Source organism: Bos taurus, chromosome 17 (genome assembly GCF_002263795.3).
Source record: "Bos taurus isolate L1 Dominette 01449 registration number 42190680 breed Hereford chromosome 17, ARS-UCD2.0, whole genome shotgun sequence".
Classification (NCBI taxonomy): domain Eukaryota; kingdom Metazoa; phylum Chordata; class Mammalia; order Artiodactyla; family Bovidae; genus Bos; species Bos taurus.
In genome coordinates this window covers 14,601,146-14,612,559 of record NC_037344.1, presented here as the reverse complement: position 1 = coordinate 14,612,559, position 11,414 = coordinate 14,601,146, and positions in this window count along the sequence as shown.

Below are 11,414 nucleotides of genomic sequence, written 5' to 3'. Positions count from 1 at the left end.
GAAGATATGGCACATATATACAAAGGAATACTACTCAGCCATAAAAGAGAATGAAATAGTGCCATTTGCAGCAACACGGATGAACTAGCGATTATCATCCTAAGTGAAATAAGTCAGAAGGAGAAAGATAAATACCATATGATACCACTTACATGTGGAATCTAAAATATGACACAAATGACCTTATCTACTGCAGCCATGAAATTAAAAGACGCTTACTCCTTGGAAGGAAAGTTATGACCAACCTAGATAGCATATTCAAAAGCAGAGACATTACTTTGCCAACAAAGGTTCGTCTAGTCAAGGCTATGGTTTTTCCTGTGGTCATGTATGGATGTGACAGTTGGACTGTGAAGAAAGCTGAACGCCGAAGAATTGATGCTTTTGAACTGTGGTGTTGGAGAAGACTCTTGCAAGTCCCTTGGACTGCAAAGAGATCCAACCAGTCCATTCTGAAGGAGATCAGCCCTGGGATTTCTTTGGAAGGAATGATGCTAACGCTGAAACTCCAGTACTTTGGCCACCTCATGCGAAGAGTTGACTCACTGGAAAAGACTCTGATGCTGGGAGGGACTGGGGGCAGAAGGAGTAGGGGATGACAGAGGATGAGATGGCTGGATGGCATCACTGACTCGATGGATGTGAGTCTGGGTAAACTCTGGGAGTTGGTGATGGACAGGGAGGCCTGGTGTGCTGCGATTCATGGGGTTGCAAAGAGTCAGACACGACTGAGCGACTGAACTAAACTGATGAAACAGAGAGAGCAGACTTGTGGTTGTCAAAGCAGAGGGAGGGCAGGGAAGGAGTGGATTGGGAATTTGGGGCTAGCAGACCCTTTCTTTCCTCATCACAGAGATAACCACATCCCTGTTGTGCTCCTACAAGAGTTAAACCTTCCTGCTCGCACCTCTAGCCTGCAAGAGAAATTCCATTCCTGCTTAATTATTCTACCTATCAAGCTTCATACTTTCTTCTTTAATTCCAGTCTACATAGAAGAGAAAAATCTAAACAAGCACATAGATGTGACTGCTGGTTTCTTGATAAGTCATGGATTTTTGCCAATCCCGTGACTGATTATAGGAATTATAATGAAGCCAAGAGTGATCACACTTAACAGCAGTGAGAGAATATTTTTTTCAAGCTATATAGTTCTATGAATAAAAAATAACAAAATTATGGCAAGGTAAACACTACCACACCACAACACAAATGAGACGAAGATGCTATTGCAAAATTCTGTTTAAATACCTAGTTTTGAATGTCTTCTTCCAATGAATTTCTGCTGCCTCCATTTCTTCTGACAGTCACTCTGCTGACACAGCATCCCAGACATTGTGCAAAATGTTCTGAGAAACCAACAGTCAGTTCTCAGCATCCTAGGTCTAGCCCCCAAGCATTATTCATAATGCCAGTGTCATCATCAGGAGCCAATTGTATTCCTATAATCCCCTTCAAAGAGTGGAATGAAGAAAAGCAGAGAAACGTCGATCCCAGGGACATCAAAGGTCCCTGCAAGCAAAGCTGTTAGTCCACAATGGCCACAGCTAGGGAATCTGTTTCTCTGGCTCTTGCCCTGACTCTCAGAGCATCCTCTTTGGATCTTCCTTCACTGCTTTCCATTGGCGCCCTCCAGCTCACAACATTTTTTTTTTTTTTTATGACTCTTGCCATACACTAAAGGAACTGACTGAACAATAATGAAGTATTATTAACAGAGCTGGTAGAATGCTTTTCCTTGGATAACAAAATAGAAGTTTATAGGCCAAAATAAATTTTCTTAGGTAGAAATTCTATTCGTTTGCCTAATCTTCAGTGGTTTAATTTTTCCCCCTAATCTTCAGCCTTCATTCAAATCATCCTTTCACAGGGAAAATATTCTCAGCAACCTAAGTACACAACCAACTTTCCATGAAAATAAACTCCAATTCTCCATTCCCCTGGGCTCCCAGATTTCTGACACATTTGATATTTTCTAGAGCCTGCCAAAGTCCAGGGAGTACCAAAAATACCTCATGTGCCAGTCTGGTTTTCAGACTGACCTGATAGGATGCAGCTGAATTTTGACAGGCTAGCAGAAAGGAAATGACTTAAATCAGAAGCAGGCTTGGTTTAAAATTGTCTTGTCTGGCTGTTTTCTTTTTTTCCTAGATGGTTCCAGAAAAAATAAAGATGATTCTTGTGACCGTCTACTCTGGAAATTGTTTTTTCCCTTCTTTGTCATTCTCTCTGTGAATCCCACAAGGCTGCTGAAGAGAATTTTCCAGGAGCAAAGGGAAGAGAAGAGCCAATGAAAAGACTCAGTCTGCTCTTACTAACCTAGCTCTTTGGCTGTTGGGTTAGACAGTAATAGGATCATTGTTGAAGCCTCACTAGGTTCCTTGGCCTCAGGAAAATAAGTTTCCTTTCGTCTAGAACCAAGACCAGTTTGCAAAGTTCTCTTTAAGGCTCTTCAGGGCCAAACCTTTAAAAGTTAAAGGACTTTGGAAGAAAAACAAGCTTTTTAAAAAAAGACAAATCCCAAATGAGAGCGAAGATAACCCTTTAAAATGTGAGAAGGAGCTGAGTCAGGCCCTGTCAGCAAGCGTCACTGAGGCCTGGGGACTTGTAACAACATGATTTTTTTTTTTTTTAACTTACACAGCAACTTAGATCCAAGGATCTCAAAGTCTTCTACAAATCGCCTAATGTTGCACTGGGTAGGGGTTGTGGTTCAAGGGGCTTGTTTCTCTAAAGTGGGGTTTCTCCTCCTTGGCACTGCTAACATTTTGAACTGGATGATTCTTCATTGTGGGGGCCACCCTATGCTATAAGGGATGTTTGGCAACCTCTCTGACCTCTACCCAAGAGATGTCAGGAGCACGACCGTCCTTCCCCTGCTGGTGACAACCAAATAACTGTCTTCAGTCATTGCCGTGCGGTCCTCAGCTGGGGCAAAACGGCCCCAGCTGAGAACCACTGGTCCAAATGAACAAACCAAGGCACAAAGCAGTCAATGAATTTAAGTAACAGTGTCCAGCCACAGTGAGAGTGTTAATTGCTCAGTTGTGTCTGACCCTTTTGGGACCCCATAGATTACAGCTCACCAGGCTCCTCTGTCCGTGGAATTCTCTAGGCAAAAATACTGGAGTGGGTTGCCGTTTCCTTCTCCAGAGGATCTTTCTGACCCACAGATCAAACTTGGGTCTCCTGCATTGCAGGCGGATTCTTTACCTTCTGAGCCACCAGGGAAACACCAAAAAAAAAAAGCAGTCGCTAAACTGCAAAAAGAAAATGATGACTCCTGAGTGCCAAGCATGTGACCCTGACTGCCACTGTGCCCACCTTGGTGGAAACTTCGCGAATCCCTAACTTATTGCCCTGAGACCCTAATTCAGTCCTCAAATTGGTTAGTTCTGAAAGTACATCCACTAAGATTGAATTGTCATTATCAATTTTCCCTTGTGCTGCACTGAATCCCTGAGTGGGCTGCATATGTCTGATTGGTGTTCTCCCCCCTGGTGTCACTAAGTCATTTCTGAAACTAACTCGCACTCAAAGACAGCAAGTCTGTATAGCACGAAATGAACCAGAAGCAAACCTATAACCTAACATGCAAAATCATTGATAGCTTAAATCCTTCATTAAGAGCAGAGCTGCTTGTGGACAGGACTGGGTGGGATGAGGAGCCTGCAGGACGACTGAGCCGAGCAGACAAATACTTTTCAATGTTATTATCTGATAAGCCCCTCAACTACATTAATTTTTGCCAAAGCACTGCTTGGAAATGATTGCAACATGGGCTTCTGTTAATTGACTTATTGAAACAGAGCATATCATTTGCATAGACGTCTTTTGCTGTGTCAGTGCCTGTGTCTTGATAATTTACAAAGAGCCTGTCCCCTCCCTCTTCCTCACGCACATTGGTGTGTGAACTTGTTGCTCTCCCCAGGTGAGTCAGCGAAGTCAGGTTCAGATTAATTTGAGCAATAAACCACCTCAAGCAGTTTGATACCAGAGACAGGTGTAAGAAATTATTTTTAAACCAAACTCTGCACCACATGCAAGAGAAACAGGCTGGCATGCTGGTGTAACTATTACACAAAGCTGGGTGTAAGTATCCATCACTCAGCTCAATATTATTCAGTGAATATATGTTGAGGACGCACTGGCTCCAAGGTCCTGTGCTGATTCAATGGAGAATACGAGACCACCCAGTTAGGCTCTGCTTTGACTTTTCTTTTTGCATAGGCTAACAGATAAGCTATTGCATATGCATAAGTAATTATCCTGTGAGGCAGAAGGTAATCAGTGCTTTAAAGAGGCACATGCATATGTCTTTGGCATTCACAATTTTGGGTTTCATTATACCACAAGAGAATGAAGTTTTTATCATCAGAGGGCAGCTGGGACGGTGTAAAAGGAGCTGTAAATTTAGGGTCCAAAAAAATCTGGGCTGAATCCTGGTTTTTTCTTTCTCTAGAGTCACACCTCTGACCATATTACTTCTCCTCTCTGGGCCTCCATTCCTTGTCTATAAAAAGAGAAGAGTGCCTCAAAGGGTAATGGTGAAGTTGTTCAGTCACTCAGTCATGTCCGACTCTTTGTGACCCCATGGACTGCAGCATGCCAGACACTTCCCTGTAATCCACCATCTCCCAGAGTTTGCTCAAACTCATATCCATTGAGTCGATGATGCCATCCAACCGTTTCGTCCTCTGTCATCTCCTCCTCCTGCCTTCTCTCTTTCCCAGCATCAGGGTCGTTCCAATGAATCAGCTCTTTCACGTCAAAGTATTGGAGCTTCAACATCAGTCCTTCCAATGAATATTCAGGGTTGATTTCCCTTAGGATTGCCTGGTGAAGAGCTCAACTTTTCTTCAACTTTTAGAGGGGACTTCCCTGGAGGCCCAGTGGATAAGAATCCGTCTATCAATGCAGGGGACATGGGTTCAATCCCTGGTCTGGGAAGATTCCATATTCCACAGAGCAACTAAGCCCATGCACCACAACTACTGAGCCTGTGCTCTACAGTCCACTGGCCACAACTACTGAGCCCATGTGCCCCAACTGTAGAAGCCTGCGTGCCTAGAGCCTGTGCTCTGCAACAAGAGAAGCCACGACAATGAGAAGCCCACGCACCACAACGAAGAGTAGCCCCTGCTCACCACAAGTAGAGAAAGCCCGTGGGAAGCAACCCAGAACTAGCAACCAAAAATAAATAAAAATTGTAAAAACTTTCAGAGGAATGTTATCTCCAGGGCTAGGATTTCATCACAGCTATACTGTTTATTGCTCACCTTGTGCAAAGTCCTTTACCCATCTTAACAGAGACAACAGTCCTATGAAATAGGCGTCCTTTACTTTCTTCCTTTCATAGATAAGGGAATTGAAGGTCAGAGAGGTTAAGAGACTTGTCTGAAATCACACAACTGGCATTCAGACTTTTGAGTCAATTGAACCCAGGCCTGCTGAACTCGAGAGCATGTGGGATTTCCTCATCACCATTCATGCATTGGAGAAGGAAATGGCAACCACTCCAGTGTTCTTGCCTGGAGAATCCCAGGGACGGGGGAGCCTGGTGGGCTGCCGTCTATGGGGTTGCACTGAGTCGGACACGACTGAAGCGACTTAGCAGCAGCAGCAGCAGCAGCATGCTGCCATTTCACCATAGTCTCTAGTTTGTGTGAAAGAAGAGAAAGTATAAAGAAGCAAGTTAACACGGCACTGGTTGAAAAAACAACCATCAAGGAAAATCTTGATTTAATATGTCTTAAGAAAAAAAAAAAAAAGATACCCTCAACAAAATTAAGAAAAATGACTGAGGATAAAAAAAAAAAAACCAAACAGGTGTGAGGATGTTTGCAGAGGTCCTGATCCTACCCTTTCTCTGTTTCAACACTGGAGCAGAACGAGGGCCTAAAAACCTTGGGAGCTTTCCTGCGTTCATGACTGTATTCAGAACCTAGAATGCCTCAAAAGACAGAGAGAAAGAGAAACAGAGAAAGAAAGGGAGGGAGAAAGAGAAAGGAAGACCAGGCTATTGCTGTGCTCTGGAGTATGAAGATGAGAAAATATTAGCTAGTTCCCCTAGCCAATAAAGATATTTTCTTTTTGGCAGATCATAGTGTGACATATCAGATAGAAATCATCTGTTTTTACGCTTTACAGATTGAAAACGGTGCTTTTCTGGGAGAAAATAGGGAGACACCAAATCATGAAAAATACTGAAGGCCAGTAGTACATTGAGAGAGACTCTGGTAGAAAGTAGTCTATCATGGGCTGGCTATATAAATTCATCTCATTTAATTCTCAGGGCAATGTGATGTAAGGCCCAGGCTGTATCACTATTTTGCAGATGAAAAAATTGAGGCGCAACAACCCTTGTGTTTTGCCCAAGGTGTCTCTGGAGTAGTCACTGGTGTTGCTTTATCAGAACTAGCCTCCATCAAGGCAAGGGAGTCCTCTCTGCCCCCACCTCCCAAGCTTGGCCTGCCTTGTTGCCTGAGCACAGACTCACCTCCCAGTTACTCTGCATTGCTCTGCTTGCCCTCCATCAAGTACACAGAGGGCACACAAGAACTGGTACAGAAACAGCTACACACAGTATTTCCAGCTTCCCAGGTGGCTCCGTGGTAAAGAATCCTTCCTGCCAATGCAGGAGATGAGGCTTCAGACTCTGGGTCAGGAAGATTCCCTGGAGGAGGAAATGGCAACCCACTCCAGTATCCTTGCCCGGGAAATTCCATGGACAGAGGTGACTGGTGGACTATAGTCCATGGGGGCGCGAAGAATCAGACATGACTGAGCACACATGCACAGTATTTCCAATGACTTATGACTTTGGAATGGACCAACATTTAGCAGCCAGCTCCCTGCTGCTGCTGCTAAGTCGCTTCAGTCGTGTCCAACTCTGTGCGACCCCATAGACGGCAGCCCACCAGGCTCCCCCATCCCTGGGATTCTCCAGGCAAGAACACTGGAGTGGGTTGCCATTTCCTTCTCCAATGCATGAAAGTGAAAAGTGAAAGTGAAGTCGGTCAGTTGTGTCCGACTCTTCACAACCCCATGGATTGCAGCCTACCAGGCTCCTCCGCCCATGGGATTTTCCAGGCAAGAGTACTGGAGTGGGTTGCCACTTCCTTCTCCAATGCATGAAAGTGAAAAGTGAAAATGAAGTCGCTCAGCTGTGTCCAACTCTTCACGACCCCATGGACTGCAGCCCACCAGGCAAGAGTACTGGAGTGGGGTGCCATCTCCTTCTCCAAGCCAACTCCCAGTCATCTGCAAAAGGCTGGCACATCTCCTTGGCAAACTCCAGCCACAAAGGTGCATTTCCACAATACAAGGGAATCCTTCCCACCATAGAAGGCAATTTTCATGTCAGCTTAAGCAAAGAATTAGGAAGATGAATCTTTAAGAAGAAAGGAAACACAGGATGCCTCCAAAGCCAAAAAGAAATCCACTCTTCCTGGGTGATCTATTGAGCCTCCTTCATTCAGGCATATCAGTGGGGTTACCTGGAATCTCTAACCTTACACCAGTGCTGCGAACTCTGTGTTAACCTATTTCATACACAATGAAAATAAGTCTCAGAGGTTAAGCAACTTGCTTCAGGCCATATAGGTGGTAGGTGCCAGCACTGAGGCCCTTCAACCTCGCTTACCTTTGTAGGCCTCCCCGCCCCATAAAACAAACACCAGCACGCAATGAACGAGAAATACTCCTTCTCTTTGAAAACACGATTAAAAATAATTAAAACTTTTGCCTCCATTATCCAGCCTTATCCCTTGTTGGCTACCTCCTGTTTATCCAGTAACTTTCAGGCCCTGTCAATGTACCAGCTCATTAACTAATATTAGCTCCAATATTCAAGAAGCAGGTTGATTTAAAAACCTGATTCCTCAAAGGTACTTACCGTTGCTGCAGGTCCAACAGGACAGAGTCATTCGGGCCCACATGCTCTGTGAGCTGCAGGGCTTCTGACTTCAGATCCGTCCTTCTCCATGAACCCGGCAGGCAAAGCCCCGTCCAGCTGTGCCTAGTTAGATAATTAAGACTTAGCCTGGAAATAGGCTTTCCGAGGCCAGCAGTCTCCAATTTTAATATGAACTAGGAAAACCTTGAGGGCTTGTTACGACCTGGGTTACTGGGCTCTTGCTGTTGTTGTTTAGTAGCTCAGCTGTGTCTGACTCTCTTGCAACCCCATTGACTGCAGCCCTCCAGCCTCCTCTGTCCATGGGCTTTCCCAGGCAAGAGTACTGGAGTGGGTTGCCATTTCCTTCTCCAGGGGAATCTTCCCAACCCAGGGATCGAACCCATATCTCTTGCGTTGGCTGCTGCTGCTGCTAAGTCACTTCAGTCATGTCCAACTCTGTGTGACCCCATAGACGTCAGCCCACCAGGCTCTCCTGTCCCTGGGATTCTCCAGGCAAGAACACTGGAGTGGGTCGCCATTTCCTTCTCCAATGCATGAAAGTGAAAAGTTAAAGTGAAGTCACTCAGTCGTGTCTGACTCTTAGCGACCCCATGGACTGCAGCCCACCAGGTTCCTCCATCCATGGGGTTTTCCAGGAAAGAGTGCTGGAGTGGGGTGCCATTGCCTTGGCGGGTTCTTTACCACAGAGCCACACGGGAAACCCTCCTGGACTCTATGCACAGAGATTCTGATTCAGCAGATCTGGCGTGAGGCCTGAGAACTGGCCTTTCTTTCAAGCTCTTAAGGGATGCTGAGGTACCTGGTCTGGACACCACATTTTGAGGATCACTCTGATAGACCCCACTCAAACCTTGTTCCCAGGGTTCTCCATCTCCAGAAGCAGGAGAAGACAAGACAAATTTGAGGCAAGAGTGTGTTTTTGCACCAGAATGAGAACCAGGCCTGTGCCTCCCTTTCCCAGAGCCTACTCAGTTTCTCCCAGAACTTCCAAAGGCCCAAGGGGCCCTTCCAGTGACAGACTAACTCAGTCCCATCTCTTTAAACACACCACATAGGGGGAGAAAAGGAAAATAAAATTGAAAAGACCATCTGAAGAGCAGAGTAAGTCTTCCTTGCCTCTCAAAGGGGACTCTGAGAGTATTAATCGCTCAGGCATGTTCTACAGTTCAAGAGCCCATGGACTGTGGCCTCTGTCCATGGGATTCTCCAGGCAAGAGAGGGTTGCCATTCCTTTCTTGAGTGGATCTTCCCGACCTGGGGATCAAACCTATGTCTCCTGCATTGTAGGCAGATTCTTTACCATCTGAGCCACCAGGGAAATCCTAAGGGGACTTTAAGCAGTAAGAAGAAAATGCTAACCTCCCTGCCCCTCCCTCAGAAACTCCATTCCTTAGCATGAAGGCCCCAGTGACTGTTCTTCCTTTTTGTGGGGGAGCCAGATTAAGCTTAGATGTGTCACTCTCAAGGTTCAGAGTCTCCTATGTCAGACAAACTACATTTTGCAAATTACCCTAACCTATTCTTTCAGAAGTTTTATTTCACCCTCCCAGAGAATCAGGCACAAAAACAAATCAACACCCCCACACATGGTACCTCCCAAGGTTTTTTTTCTCTTTAAACCTATAGTTTCCAAAAGTACTTTCCACCATGCAGATTAAGAGAGGCTGGGGTTAATTCTACAACATAGTGGATGGTTGCTGGGCTAATGATTGATTTTTTTCACCTCAAATGACATTCAATTAAGAAACATGTATAAATTATCAACTGTTTCCAGCTTGAACGGTAATTCATAAAGTTGTAGGGATGAGAACTTATAAAATATTTTGAGCCTGGAAGATGTGTTCCAGGCTGGAATGTCTATGGGAAACAGCCTCTCCATGAAGATTTCCTGCTCCAAAATGCCTTGATTAATTACCGTAAACAGCTTTGAGGGAAAAGGGCGCAGCATCTCATGTCTGGCAGGACATTGGTAGGGTTCGTTGGAAACTCGAATGCAAGCCAAACGCAGCAAAGCCAGGCCCCTTCCATTCAGGGCTGATCCGGCTCCAGGGAAACGCCTTGGGCTTGGGACAGCTCTGGAAAGGCTCTGCTCTAGTTGGCACTGAACCCAAGTCCATTTCTTCTTCTGCTCCCAGGTCCCCTGAGAGAATGAGTCAGCTTCAGGGCCTGGGAGGTGTGGGCTGTAGCTGAGAGCTGGAGGACCCTATCAAGAATAACCCAGTGCAAGGATTTCCCTGGTGGCCCAGGGGTTAAGATGTCAATGCAGGGGGCACAGGTGTGATCCTTGGTCGGGGAACTAAGATCCCACATGCCCCTCAGCACAGCCAGAAAAAAAAAAAAAAAAGACATTAAAAAAAGAATAATCCAGTGCCCTGCCAGCTCTTCACTGAGAGACTGTCCTTCCAGAATTCCAAAATGAAATGAAGCATTATGGAAAAGAAATAAAGTATGTACTGACGGTATCCTGCAGAGATTTTTTAACATATATTATCTTATTTAGTTCTCACATTAAACCTGCAAGACAGCGACTATTGCCTCTTCTGTTAGACATGGGGGGAAAGGGTGCTCAGAGAGGTCAAGTAATATGCCCAGCATCTGACTGAGAGAACCAGGAGAAGGACCAGAGACTGTTTCACTCCAAAGTAATGAGCTTGTCTACGAGATCCCTCTAATTATCTACAGGGAGAGGAAAAATTCAAAACAGGTCTAATATTTATTTAAAGCAATTCAGACATTGAGTAGAAAACAGGCAGTTAGCAGGTTTTTATCAATGTCAAGGAGCGATTCCTACTAGTAGTAGGAATATTTTGAAGCAGGTAATGTTGGGTTTACAACCTTCCTATCTCCCAGCCTCCCTCTCCTTCCACCCAGGGCCTGCCTCATCCCCTCTATCAGAGCTCCCTTCCAGCTCCTGGAGTTTTCCAGAACTCTGATGAGGTCTCACATTCAGTCATAAAGACCAGGAAATAGTACTAGTGTCTCCTCTAAAAGAAAAACAGAACAAAATCATCTAGGGACTTTGCTGGTGGTCCAGTGGCTAAGACTGTGCTTCCAATGCAAGGGGCCCAGGTTGAACCCCTGGTCAGGGAACTAGACCCCACATGCCACAACCAAGACTTCATGGGCCCCAACTAAAAACTCTGCTGCAACTGGAAAAGGTCTCGCATCCTGCAACTAAAACCAGGCTCAGCCAAATACGCACATAAGAGAGGCAAACATCTCAAAGAGACAAACATCTTAAAAATGAGTCCTTCCCTTCCGAACATCAACCTCTTACCAATATTTCCAGTGCCTCCATATACCCCGGCTCAACCTGTGAAATGAGAGTACAATGCATCTGAGTAATTTGTACCACTTGAATGAAAAATGCGGTCAACTCTTCCAAGAGAGATCTGTATTTTAGAGCTTTCGGTGAATTTCTAATGTTACATGGGGAATTTTATGAGCTGGGAGATGTTCTCCTTCCCGACTCACCCACTTTTCACATTCCCCAAGCAG